Genomic DNA, 13,960 nt, shown 5'->3' on the forward strand with positions numbered 1-13,960 from the left:
GGCATCTTCAAGTCCTCACTGATATTAGCATACACAATATGGCGATTTATAGGCATCTTCAAACAGCACCGGTATTGGCACTTCTAAAATTATCACTCACACAACACAAAAATAGTAAAACCAATAATGTAATATAAAATACATATGTTCTGAATACACAAAAATAAAGAATTGTGCATTTACAATATTCCAAGAACCCAAAATAAAACAGCTTAGGTTTTAGCCGACTAAACTTGAAATTAGGAAAAGAATAATTTTTTACAAATTAACTTTCTGAATATGTGTACTTTAAAGTCATAGGTTTCTTTTTGCCAATGAACTTTAAAGTCATAGTTGAGTATGTGTATTAATTTCATTTTAGGTACTTGGATCTTTTAAATACGCTCTTATATTTGGGACGGAAGGGATAGGTAATATAGTTGAAGTCCTTACTCGTTTTTTGACTCGAACTAGAAATTACCGGTAACCCTAATCAGGAAGCGTAGCCTAGATACTTGAGCACCCAATTAAAGAAAGTACCACTAGAAGATAGGGAATAGAAATCTATATCGGGCTCCACACCACCAGCGAAAGCGAAAGCAAAACAGAAAGGAACAAGACAACAAGGAATCAGAAACACCAGTCTCACTGGCCGTGCAACCACAACGAAAGGATCACTAAACGTCAAAATAATAGGGCTTCAGAGATACTAGTACTTTGCATGCTTTGAAACCAAACTCCACGGGATATGAGCACCACAGTAGATTTTGAGGGCTGCCTAACTGACAATTGCCGATCCGCTTGATATTTTGCCTACAAGATAATTTTCGGTGCGATTGATTTACCGTGAAAAGCCGAGCAGCACTAACCCCTCAAATTTCATCCTCCACGGTATATCATTTCCATAAGATCCAACAGCAATCAAGCGAGCCCAAGGAAGGCGTAGAGATGGTCGATGCCGAAATCCGTGACTATGGTGACAACGACGGGGCGAAGCACAACCTGATCGACGTCTCTTTAAGCATGGAGAGAGAGGATCGTGATGCCTCACAATGATGAGCCTAGCCCCGATGCACTTTCCGTGGTCTCGGTGCCTAAGCAATGTAGCAGATGTGCCTTCTTCTGTGTTGCGGTTTCCTCGCGGTTACGTATATGATTGACTCCTTTACACTATATTTTTGTTGAGTTAATGAATATTTTTACTCTCTCAATCAGCTGAGATCTCTTAGTTATTAGTCGATGCCATAATCGTTGATCCACGTTGAGATCCACATAAGATTTCACTTCTTGTTTTTAATATAACGAGAAACAATAATTTTTGTACTGCATGGACATTTTTCATATTTGTATGAAGAAATTTATAAATTTCTCACCGAATTATTAGTTTTATTTTTGTGCAACCTAACCGACGTGTCTTTTGGCATTGAAAGAAAGGATTCCGATGTCTCGTTGTGACAACCCTAACATTGACGGCCCTCACTGCGGCAGAAAAGCCTGAGCAACATAGAAGATATTTTTGTGTGTGTTTTTCGGCCCTCACAAAGATCATTCTTACTGCCAATGTTGTAACCCTTATGCGCTCTACAAATTATTTCACTTGACAAACACGGTTGGTTGCGTGTCCGTGGATGCATCATGGGTATGATAGTCTTGATCATTGTTGTGCCTCATGTGGTCCTTCTTGTCATTCATCTTATAGAAGAGGTCTTTGATAGGAAGTGTAGAATGATATACACACGGAGGGCATGTATTGTTTCATTTGATCATATCAAAAATTATTATTTGCTTATTCGGCCTTTTTTATTTTGACAAATGGTAATATATTCATCTCATCGGGATCAGACGGTGTTCACGTCCTCCATCATGGTCCTCCCCTTGAGGCATTGTTCTTGGAGCGGTCATTGGTTGGTGGGACTAGTGGGTTCAGGAGGATGGTGGGGGTTATCACGACGGTCGTTGTTGTTGGTGGTGATGGTTGGTGGTGATGGTGTTGCGGCTTCTATGGCAACAACGGTGGGGTGAGCGGTGTAGGGCTCACGGCAATGGTTGTGATAGCCGGCTCTTCTTCGGTGTGTCGCTGGATTGTCTCGGGTTGTGTGTAGTTGCGAAGTCAGAGCTAAGGTGGTGGGGTCCGGATGGCAACGATGACGAGCGGCAGGTGGTTTGTTCGGTTATCTTCCATAGTTCTCCTTCATAGCTCTCCATCAAAATCGGAGCTAGTTGTCCCCATCACGAATGACTGAGTGATTGGCATGGGTCTTCAAATGGCCTTACATGGCCTCTGCAGGTGTAGACTGGGCTAATGGTTGCTTACTCAAAGAGAATGGATGGCAATAGCGTTTGTCTAGGAGAAGTGATGACGATGATGTCAATGTGCCAGCTCTGTGAGGTTTTCTTCACAATGGTTTGTGTGAGATATCGTTTTGACAGCTTTCATCCGGCTTTTCATTAATTAACTATAAGCAACTATCTTCTTATATTATTTTTTTGCTATGATTCTTATATTAATTAAAATATGAGATCTTTTTTTACCTCCGCTTTAGAAAAAAAGCTTTCAGAAAAAGGACGACGGGCTCCCCATTTTGGATTATAATCCAAACAAAAATACCACTCGAAACTTTTAATTACTGTGCTACAATTTATCCGGCCCGATCGGTTGAAACATACAGAGTAGAGTGTTTTGAAACGAAACGGGGCGAGACAGCTAGCTGCTGCGTTGTACGTGCGTCACAATGGCAGCTTAGCCATTGCACGCATCAAAAGCGGTGTACCTGCGTGAGCTATTGGGGCAGGGCTGTGTGTCAGCCAGCCACGTACGCCCTGGTTCTTGCATAAGAAGGGAGAGTAAAAAATACTCCCTATGTTCAGAAATACTTGTCATAGAAATGGATACAAATGGGTGTATCTAAAACTAATATACATCTAGATACATTTATTCTTTGGATAAGTATTTCCGGACGAAGGGAGTAATTACATGCTTGAAAAGATTTAGTCGTTATTACGAAGTCTCCGTCGAGACATAGTGACCAGGAGCGAGTCGGGAGGTCTCGCCCAACCCAGACAATTGTCGAAATCACTAATTAAGGAGTACTCGTTGCAAAGAACACTTCACTTTTCCAGGTTCCAAGAAGTGGCGCACATGCAGCGCGTCACTTGCCGCAACCTGTGAGTTTTCCCTTTTTTCGTAGATCCGTTTATTCAAAACATTTTATCTTTTAAACCGTGCGTCCAAATCTCGAACCGTTTTCATCATTGAATTCCTCGTGTCGAGATCTTCAAAACTAGATCCCATGTTGATAGGTTTTGACGAACTTTTTTTTTCATGAAAAAACCAGATGAAAAAAACCGGGCGAAAAACCGAATCAGGAGCACGGTTTTTTCCCTTTCCGAAAGAGGCATGCCCATGCCTCTCGCGAAATCACATTCGTGCCTCTTGTGGAAGCAAAACCGTGACTCTTGTGGAAGGAAAAAAAACATAAAACACGTTTTTTTCGTTTTCGAGAGGCACGGCTGTGACTCTCGCGAAAGCACAACCGTGCCTCTCGCGGAAGCAAAACCGTGACTCTCGCGAAAAAAAATACATAGAAAATACATATTTTTTCCCCTTTCTGAGAGGCACGGCCGTGACTCTCACGAAAGCACAACCGTGCCTTTTGCGGAAGCAAAACCGTAACTCTCCCGAAAGAAAAAAAATAGAAAATGCATTTCGTTTTTCCCTTTCCGAGAGGCACGGCCGTGACTCTCGCGAAAGCACAACCGTGCCTCTCGCGAAAGAAAAAAAAACAGAAAACACGTTTTTTTTCGTTTTCGAAAGGCACGGCCGTGACTCTCGCTAAAGCACAACCGTGCCTCTTGCGAAAAAAACCGTGACTTTCGCGAAAGGGGAAAAAAGAAAACGCGTTTTCTTCGTGCAAAAGAAATTTTTTTTCGAATTTTTTTATCGAAAAGCTAAGGAAGACCGGGAGAAAACCAAAACATCGAAAAAACCCAGGAAAAAACCGTTTAAAAAGCCGAAAATGTGTGCAGAAAAATAAAAAAATAAAATCCGAAGGGAACGTCTAGAGCGCGACACGTGGCGAATGACTGAGAGCGCGCCAAGTGGCGTTGATCGTTGCGAGGCTTCCGAAGGAGCGCTCGTTAACTAGGTTAAGCATCCTCAATCAAGAAAAAAACATTAATTAGATAGTCCTATGATGTTACTATGCATGTACCAACTCCACGGTGCAATATTTTTGAACAACTCATATAAACAAACGCCATTCGTACCGTAAGAAAAATTTACCGTGAAAAAAAAAACAAATGCCATTGGGTACACGCGAGCACGCCACTGAATTTCGAGGGCTGCCTACTTTGTTTCTGTTGCATATACAGGAAATATCGGGGGGCTTTGATTCGTTTGCCTACAAGGTGGTGCTGCTGATTGGTCGTGAAAAGCATAGACAACGTTGATCTCTCCAATTTCACCTCTCCCATAAGGTCATCCGACCAAGATACACAATCAGTCAAGCGACACCATGGACGGTGCAGAGATGATCGACATCGAAAACGCCGATCATGGTGGCGATGGTGGCAGCATCGAAGCACAACCTGATCACCCTTAATTGTGGTACTTGGATTTGTTCTTCTCTTTAGTGCTATACTCGAGACATTTGTTGGGAACCCTAAGGGGTATAGAATGGTAGATTTATTATTCTGTAAATCAAAATAGACTCGCGAGGGTTGGTTATGTTTTAGTTTCTTTGTATGGAAGCGTGTTCTACATTTTAATGAGCTAGTTGTGTATATGTTTGATTAATCGACTCTCTTACAATGCACTTTAAATTGATTTAGCAGTTTTATTATTAGACCCTTTTACACAACATTTTATACATGTGTTTGTCATTTTGTGTTTCTCAGGCAGCTTATTCTTAATCCCATGAGATGTCTTAGCTCTCGCACAACACGGAGTACCGTTGATCCACATTGAGGTTCATGTAAGATTTCACCTTTTCTACTCTAAGAACAGATAATAAATTCTTACAACACATGTACAAATTGTTATAGTGGCATGCCCAATTTTTTATTTGTGTGAGTACATTTTAAGTTTTTAGGGCATGTTCCGTTTCCATCACTCCAAGAATTGGTCAAGTACTTAAGGCAATCCTATTGTCTAGGGCTTCAGTTCAGTGTTTTTATTTGGCACTTGTGGTCATTGGTAAGTACTCATCGTTTGGGTTCGTAACAAATACAAAGTTGCTCCCGCTACCCAGCCTAGGGTCGTACTTAATCGTACAGTTTTGCTAAAGCATATCTAGATGTGCCATAAGTATTGCACATCTAAGTCATATGCCATTGATCTTACATTGAGATTCGTGTGAATATTTTCTTTCTTTTTTTTCTTTTTCTCTTTATGCTTGATTCACTCACTTAGATGTGCAATAACTAGAGCACATCTAGATGTGCCCTAAACACACCTTTAATTGTACTAAGAATAACTAACCCTAATCAGAAAGCCTAGCCTAAATAAACTTGAGCACCCAATCAAAAGGAAAGTACCTCTTGTGCCTCTTTCCTGCCTTGAGGAGGAGCACCGGAAGACAGGGACATGAATCTGCTTGGGCCTCCACGCCGCCACGAGCACCCAAAGTACCGTTCCAGCCAAAGCAAAAGAGAAACAAACACGGCAAAGAATCAGAAACACCAGTCTCCGTCCGTGCGTGGACTAGTTGTGGCCGGGGCCACGCAGGCACAACGAAAGCCAACATCCTTCAAACGAGAAGCCAGAGGGAGTACTCTCTGTTTCCGAGCAAAGATTTTCAGACCAGAGGAGTTCTCAAACATGTACTTCTACTTTGGATTAAAATGGTGATTTTGCTAGTATTTCTCCTTGGCCGAACCAAATTGTTGCACAGAAAATAAGTTATACGAATTCTTAAGATATTCCTACCAAGAAAACAAGATAGCTCTTCACCCCTGGCTCAGTATTCGAAAATCTTGTGACAAGGCTAAATCTATAATTATGTCTCGGAATACTTCTAACTAATGATCGCTGTGAGGAGCCCAAAAACTGGAAGAAAACACATGTTGTCTCCTTGCACAAATGTAAATTTACTCACGCCTGTTCTCTTGGCATCGATACCGTATCAAAAACAATGAGAAAGAAAGAATTAACCACACCTTGTGCGGAGAAAAAAGCTATTCTGAAGCCAAACCGCCGGACGTAGGGGTGCATGCATGCATGCATGTGCCTACGTGCGTCACCAGGGCCCGCACCAAAAGCGAAACCTCTTCTCCCGCAGCCGCGTTTCTCTTCTCGTCCGGGAGAGGATATAATTTACGTCAAGCGCCAACAATTTTACCACTAGTGAAATCCGTCCGAGTAGTTTGTTCGGGATTACAGTTAAATCCAATTCAAATTATAAAGATATAATAAAGAGTTGAAAAACTTTTTGTTCTGAGAGAGAGAGAGAGAGAGAGAGAGAGAGAGAGAGAGGAGTCCTACTACTTGAAGCAATATCGTGCAGTAACATGAATCAATCGTGTTTCCGTTATTAGCCTGGGAATTCGAGTCGGTTATGCTCATGTAACTCGTTAAACACTCGGTAGGCATGTGTTTTAATTTTGACAAAGGCAATATATTCATCTCATCGTAATCACACAATGGTGACTTCATGCGTCATGCTCCCCCTGGGATCATCATTCTTGGAGTTGCACCGGTTGGAGGGACTGATGGATGTGTGAGGATGGTAGGGTCATCGCGATGATCTCGGTGGTTTGTGGTGATCTTAGCGTCGTGGCAATGGTTATGGCAGTCGGTTCTTCCCTGACGTGTCCACATGATTGTTTCGGATTTTTCTTCTGAGAAGTCTGTTAGGATTTGTCCCCGATTTAAATTTAAAGGGTCATCCCCAAGAAAAGAAGATCCAAGAGTCCGGCCGGTACTTGTAATACTACTACGAATCTACGGTGCTTTTTTTTACGGTGTTATGAATAACCAAGCACGATCGGGATATACATGCGAGCACGCCATTCTATTTCGAGGGCTGCCTACTTCGTTCCCGAGGTTTGTATCGATCCCCTTTGATTCGTTTGCCCACAAGTACTGATTTCTGGTGAAAAGAAGGGCGGTGGCGCTGTTTCTCCCTCTGATTTCATCTCCCCAATCAATCGAGCGACACCATGGATGGCATAGAGATGATCGACATGGAAGTGAGATGGCGGCGACTTCGAAGTCCTAGCACAACCCGATCGGCCTCAGATTTGGACATTGATACAAAGAATTTTTATACCCTCCCATGACTTCCCTAATCCCGACGGACTCGCCGCAGCCGCGGAGCCCGAGCAATGCATCAGACATGCGTGTTTGTGCTACGCGGTCCTCGTCGAGCTTGTTATCATCACCATTTTTTTTTCACCCTGATGTTACTCGTCGTACAGTTCCACCCGACAACCTTTGCCGGTCGAGCATTGCGTGTCATGGGACATGTCGTGGGTATGATAGGCTTGCTCGTTGCAGTGTTTGGATTCATGCTTGTCTGCCGTTTTCTAACCGAGGCAATTATTGGGAATCCCGAGGGGTATAGACTGATTGATCTATTATTCATGTAATTCTTTTAAAAAATTGCAAGGGGATGTTATTGTTCTATTAGCTTTGTTTGTATGGAAGCATTGTCTACTTCTCCAATGAGCTTTATGCAAGTATCGAATCTTTTATGCTGCATCTTAGATTGAGTTTGCAGTTTTGTTACTCGACTACATCGTTAGTGGTTTTGTTATCTTGTCGCGACCAACTCTCAATCCCCTAGGATCTCTTACTTCTCTGACCATGTAGAGAACCGTTGATCCACATTGAGATCCGTCAAATTTTACATTTTACTTTACTCTAAGAGCAAACAACTTTTTTGTACACTGCATGAGCGAATTAATAATATTATGGTATGAATATAGTTTAGATTTGTATGAGCATATGGTAAAGTTCTTAGCCAATGAGATAATTGTTTTTTTAGAACCTATGGGGCATGCATGGAGAGAAATGGTTACGATGTTTTGCAACGATAACCCGACCATATCAATCGTAGATGAACCATTCACCGAGCAGAGTATGTGTAAGACAAGACACGGCTAGATAAGTCAAATAGGAAATATTGCTTTTAGATGATGTATTATCCCTGCCGCGAGTGGCAGAGTGTCTGGCACGCGTTTTCCATGTGGCTTTGCACGGCATATATAGAGTGGGCTAACGGGCTGTCACGTTATATGTAACGCGCACGTCGTACACGAGTAAAGTGTTGCTGCGAACCCCTCAAAAAAAAAGTGTTGCTGCGAAAGGGGGGTAGATACGAGAGTCGAGGGTTTTGAAACGAAACGGGAGGGGACAGCAAGCTTGCTGCTGGGACGAACGTGCGTCAGAGTTGCTGCACATACATCTAGATACATCCATTTCTATGACGAGTAATTTGAAACGGAGGGAGTACGTGTGAAAGCCACGCGACACAGCAGCTGTGCTCAGCTACGTACGCGGTACGCCTTGGCCTTGCATGGGGACTGGGAGAAAAAAATTAGTACGTGCGTGAAAGTATTTACTTGCTGTGAAACCCCCTCCGACCAAATGGCGATCAGGAGCGCGTCAGGAGGCCCCACACCACCCAACCTGTTACTACCTACTTTGTCTCTCAGTTTAAACAAAAGAGTCATCCTCAATCGAAAGGAAAATTTGAGAGTCCTGCACAACGACGATTGTATGCCTGTACCGACCCCAGCAGGGCTGTTGCACTTTATATTGAGCCTGAAATCTAAAAAGCGGCCGGCCACTAAATAGACAGAACGAGCGGCCGAACGAGAGCCGCTCGATCTCGTCCCGATCGACGCCGCGCGGTGTCCAGGTGTCCCCTGGTCGGGAGGTGGGGCCGCGCCGCTCAGACCCGCGTGTGGACCAGTCGCCTGGTCCGATTTGCGCCGCGCCCGCGAGATAAATCGTCCATGGGACCCACATGTCATCGAGGATTAGGCAGTTCTCCAGCGTTTTAGCCGTCGTGCGTAGTGGGCGGCGGTTTCGAATTTCGTGCCATTACCCCGTCCACCCCCACCTCTCGCCGCCCATTCCTCCACTTTCCCCCTTTGCTTTCGCCGTTGGTTGGTGCTCGGAGGCGGTTCCAAATCCGCTGGGTTGTGGTCGACGGCGGGGCGCGCCGCGAGGGTCGTCGTCCGCGGCGGCTCTGGTACTGCTCCTACGCGCGCTCCTCGTCTTCGTCCCTGCTTGTTTCTCCACTCGCCTGTCCTCCTTTTTCCGATGAGGTCGCTCGTTTTCCGGTGAGGTCGCGGTCGTTGTCAGGGAGGTCGAGGTAGAGGTCGAGGTCGCGGTCGGGGTTAGGGAGGTCGAACTCATTTTCCGGCGAGGTTGAGGTCACCCCAGCGGACTACTTCGTTTGGGAAACCGCCGGATTGGCAGGGATGGGTTAGGGTTGTGCTCATCCTGTCGTTTTTGAGTTGCAGTAGGGGGTGAGCTCGTGCATATGGTTCAGGGAGGATGAGTGGTTCGCGGCGATAGTGCCTCTTCTGTGGATTGAAGCCTCGCGGTGGATCTGGTGTTTTTGATGAGTGTTTTCCCCCGCGGTGTGCAACTCTGTCGCCCCTTGCGTGCAAATTAGGAGCAGCAGTAGACAATTTTTGAGATAATATAGCCAATCTGCCAGCCTTCTGGTGGTTCTCGTGGGTCATGTGTTTTTCTCCTCTTGTTTGTAATTATGGACCATTACATGTGCAAATTAGTACCTGTGCAAATTAGGGACCATTACCTGTGCTAACCAACTAAGAGGGTGAAACTTGTATCACGACCACTTTTTAGTTGGTAGACACTTGTGTTCCAGTTGCACAAAATTCTATCCAGTTGGCTTCATTCATATAGTAGTTGGCTGTCCCTATGTTCTGCAGTTGCACCAATTTTTTGCTAGTTGGGTTTCTACATACTGTTTAGTTGCACAAGTTGCCTGCTCAGTTGGCTACATCACTTTTACTAGTTGGCTGTCCATATGTTCTACACCTGCACATGATTCTTTAGTTATTCTGTAAGTTGTATTAGATGTGCGCAATGTTGTGTGCAATGCATTGGCTGATTTAGTAGTTGGTGTTCAGAGATTTAAGTGGTTAGTTGCACAAAATTCTCCTCAGTTGGCTACGTCCATATAGTACTTGGCTGTCCATATGCTCTGTAGTTGCAGCAGTTCTTTTGGTCAGTTGGCTCACTGTTTTTGTGTGCAATGCATTGGCTGATTTCGTAGTTGGTGTTCAGAGATTTAAGTGGTTAGTTGCAAAAAATTCTCCTCAGTTGGCTGCGTCCATATAGTACTTGGCTGTCCATATGCTCTGCAGTTGCAGCAGTTGTTTTGGTCAGTTGGCTCACTGTTTTTGTACTAGGTGGTTGTCTATACTGTGTTCAGTTGCACAAGTTGCCTGCTCGGTTGGCTGCATCACTTTTACTAAGTTGGCTATTCATATGTTATACACTTGTGCCAGTTGCTCTACTTAGTTGGTTTTACTTAGTTGCATATGTTATACACTTTTACTAGTTGGCTGTTCCCCCCTCTGCTGTGTGCAACTAGGGACTCTTGTTTGTACAATTTTAGCACCAATGCTTGCCAATTTTCCAATATAATCTACCCAATCCACCAGCGTTGTGGTGGCTGTGGTGGTTTATGTGTTATTCTCCTGCTTTTGTGCAACTAGGACCCCTTGATTTGTGCAAATTAGTACCAATGCTTGCCAATTTTCCATTTTAATTTTTCTCAATGTGCAAGTCTTTTGTTGTGGATGTGGTTGTTTTCATGTGTCTCCCTTCATGTTCAACTAGGGACGCTTTTTTCAGAATAAGTTATCTCACTGAGCTTGTTGCCTTTACTTAACTTTTTTCTGTCTAGGTATTACTTGTCACAGTTGGCAAGTAATAATTAGGCAGAAAAAAGTTAGTTGGCTTATTTGACGTCCAGTTTGCACAAGGTTTACTGCCCAGTTGGCTGCATGATTGTAGTAGTTGGTTGTCCACATCTTCTAACTATGTTTTTTTGTTGTATTTCCTTCCGCAGGGCAAAAATGGTTATAATAGGAGGAGATGCGGGTGGCAATGAAGGAGATGTATTTTTATTCACTTTTTTTTCTTTTGTTTTTGAGTTGTTTTTCAACTTATGCATGTATGCTAATGTCTTTTTTTTATGTTTTCTTTTGGTTGCTTAATCAGCGTTCTGGAAGTCAACCTCTTCGCCGGAACTCGAAGCGTCCTGCTAATCGCCAGCCACGACTTGCGCAGAGTGTTGAGCAGGGAGAGGATGTTGAGGTAAGTGGCATGTTGATGACACAAGTCCATTTTTTGGTTTTGTTTGGGTCATATAACATTTTTTTATTTTTTCCCATGCTCATGTTTTTTTCTTAGGATGCTGATCAGTTCTGTGTTGTAAAGCGGACTAGACGTGCAGCACTTGGCAAGGGAGCTGAGTCATCTCCTAGGGTAAGTAAAATCTCAAATATAAGTGTTTTTTCTCGCCTTTTTTTAGATAGTGATGAAATTATGCAGCAGTTCGGAACACTATTTTTTGTTTTTAGTCTGTCAATAACAACCTTTTGTAGTTGACATCTCTAGTCATTTTGATTTAAATACAGTTGACATTAGTTGGCATTAGTTGGCATCTTGTAGTTCACTAGTTGGCATGTTTTCATAGTTGACATCAGTGGTCATTTTTGTGTGCAGGCAGCAGTTGCTGGAGAAGCTGTCGCATCTTCCACAGCAGATGCTGAGGTATGTGGGTTTTTTGTGTTTTTATGAGCTATTTGAATAGTTCTTTGCAAACCTTTTTTTAGTTACTGTTTTTCTTGTGTTGCAATATCATTTCTTATTGTTGCACATACACTAGAACTTTTTGTAGCTGCCAGGTCTCGTTCTTTTTTTATTTACTGTTTTATTGTTGCACATTCAGTTGCACACTGGCAGTCTTTGCAGTTGTCCTTATGAGCTTTATTAGTTGCACAAATACATCATGATGATTGCTAGTTTTTTTTCATTCTTGTTTTTTCTCTTGTGTTTAATGTTTGTGTAATGCTTTCATTTTCTAATCAACAGGGCAGCAGCGAAGGAGTTGAGGTGGCTCCAGGGGAAGATGTGGAGCGACCATCACAAGTAGGCAGGATAAGGGCATCACCAGCGCGCTTTGCAAATTTCAACGCCTCTCTAACTCCACTACAGAAATCAGAGCTAGTTTCGAGGTCGGTCGGGGGGCTATTGAACTTATCAGACACACTTCCAGCGGACCTCACTAAGTTCCTGGTGCAGTCCTACCAGCCACAGACCTCTGAAATGGTTTTCCCAGGAAGGGGAAGGATCCGTGTCGATGCTGACAGTGTTCAGAGGGTATTTGATCTCCCAAACAAGGGTCCAAAAGTCAGATATTTAGTTGACAAGGATGCCACTAGGAGATTCAGACAGGCTTTCAACATAACTGGAAATTCTCATCCCCAGATCACTACATGGCTCAAGATGATTGAGCATATGGCTGGAAGAACGGATGACACATTTTTTATGGCCTGGCTTGCGGTTGCCTTCAGTACTTTTCTAGCACCAACCACGGCCTTGAAGCTCAGCCCAAAGTGTTATGGACTTGTGCTAGATCATCAAATGCTAAAGAATACAAACATCTGCCTCTTTGTAGCAGAACACATTAACGAAGCTTTCCGGAACATGGACCAGGAGAAGCAAACTGTTTGCTGCTGCTTGTATCACTTGATGGTTAGTGAAAACGACCACTTTTTTCCATCTGTTCCTGTTCTTTCTGTGCAGTTATAGTTTGCTGAAATTCTCATAACAATAACTGAACTTGGCTTTTTCTTTTGTTTGGGTCTGGTGCAGATACTATACCTTGATGCGCTCGTACATGACATCCCAGTAAGCAACTGCGCGATACGATCGAATGCATGGGATAGTACTCTAATTGCCAAGGTGATCAAGAAGGATACTATCTCTCCTGGTGTGTTCGGCAAATTACAAGTGAGTTCTTTTTTGTTTTTTTCCAACAGTGTCTTCCTTGTATGTTCTTTTGATGTCTGGTCACTCTTTTTGGAAATTGCACAGAAAACTGTCATCAGTTGGCACAACAATGCATGTAGTTGCACAGATTATAGCTTTAAGTTTGGCAATCTGCACACATGTTTATTTTAAATTGGCACACCATCTTTTTTAAGTTGCACAGTTTTACTAATCTTGTTACACAGATGTGTTGCATCAGTTGGTAGGAACTTTTTTTAGGTGCCATGTGTGTTGCACAGTTTTTGTGTCTTTGTTCAGTTGCATATATGTATAGTTGAATTTGTCTACCCCAGTATCTTGTTTGTAGTTGCACAGGTTGTAATGTGTGGTTTCATTCAACACACAAATCTATTTTGATAACCTTGTTATTTTCCGTTTCTCTTTTTTTTTTACATTAGCTTAAAGAGGAGTATAGAGGCACGGAGCAGACACCACTGTTTGGTGGAATTTTGCAAGGTGAAGCATTTGTGGCATCCAAGTTACCAATAACATACAATCCACAGGTTAGTGTTTTGCATACATAAACTTGTATCACTTACCAATATTTTTTCTATTGGCTGGGATGTATGTTCAGTTGGACATGTATAACTTTTGTAGTTGCGAAAATTCAGAATTTAGTTGGCTGTGATGTATGTTCAGTTGCACATATAAGGTTTTGTAGTTGCACATGTTCTTTTGGATAGTCAAAGTGTTCATTTACAACCATTGTCATCAACTTTTGGCAGAAATGCATGGTTTTTACTTTGTGCCACAGTGCATGTGTAGTTGGCTAGAATCATGTTTTTAGTTGGCCAGAAAGTGTGTATTAGTCGTTTTTGCTTATCACATCATGGTCAGTTACAGACATTTTTACTTTTTATTATTTTTTCTAACTGAATCAGTACTGAATCTTTTTTGTGTTGATGCAGAAAAAGGCAAAAATTGCGAAAGTGGTCA

This window comes from Triticum dicoccoides, chromosome 6A (genome assembly GCF_002162155.2).
Source record: "Triticum dicoccoides isolate Atlit2015 ecotype Zavitan chromosome 6A, WEW_v2.0, whole genome shotgun sequence".
Lineage (NCBI taxonomy): Eukaryota > Viridiplantae > Streptophyta > Magnoliopsida > Poales > Poaceae > Triticum > Triticum dicoccoides.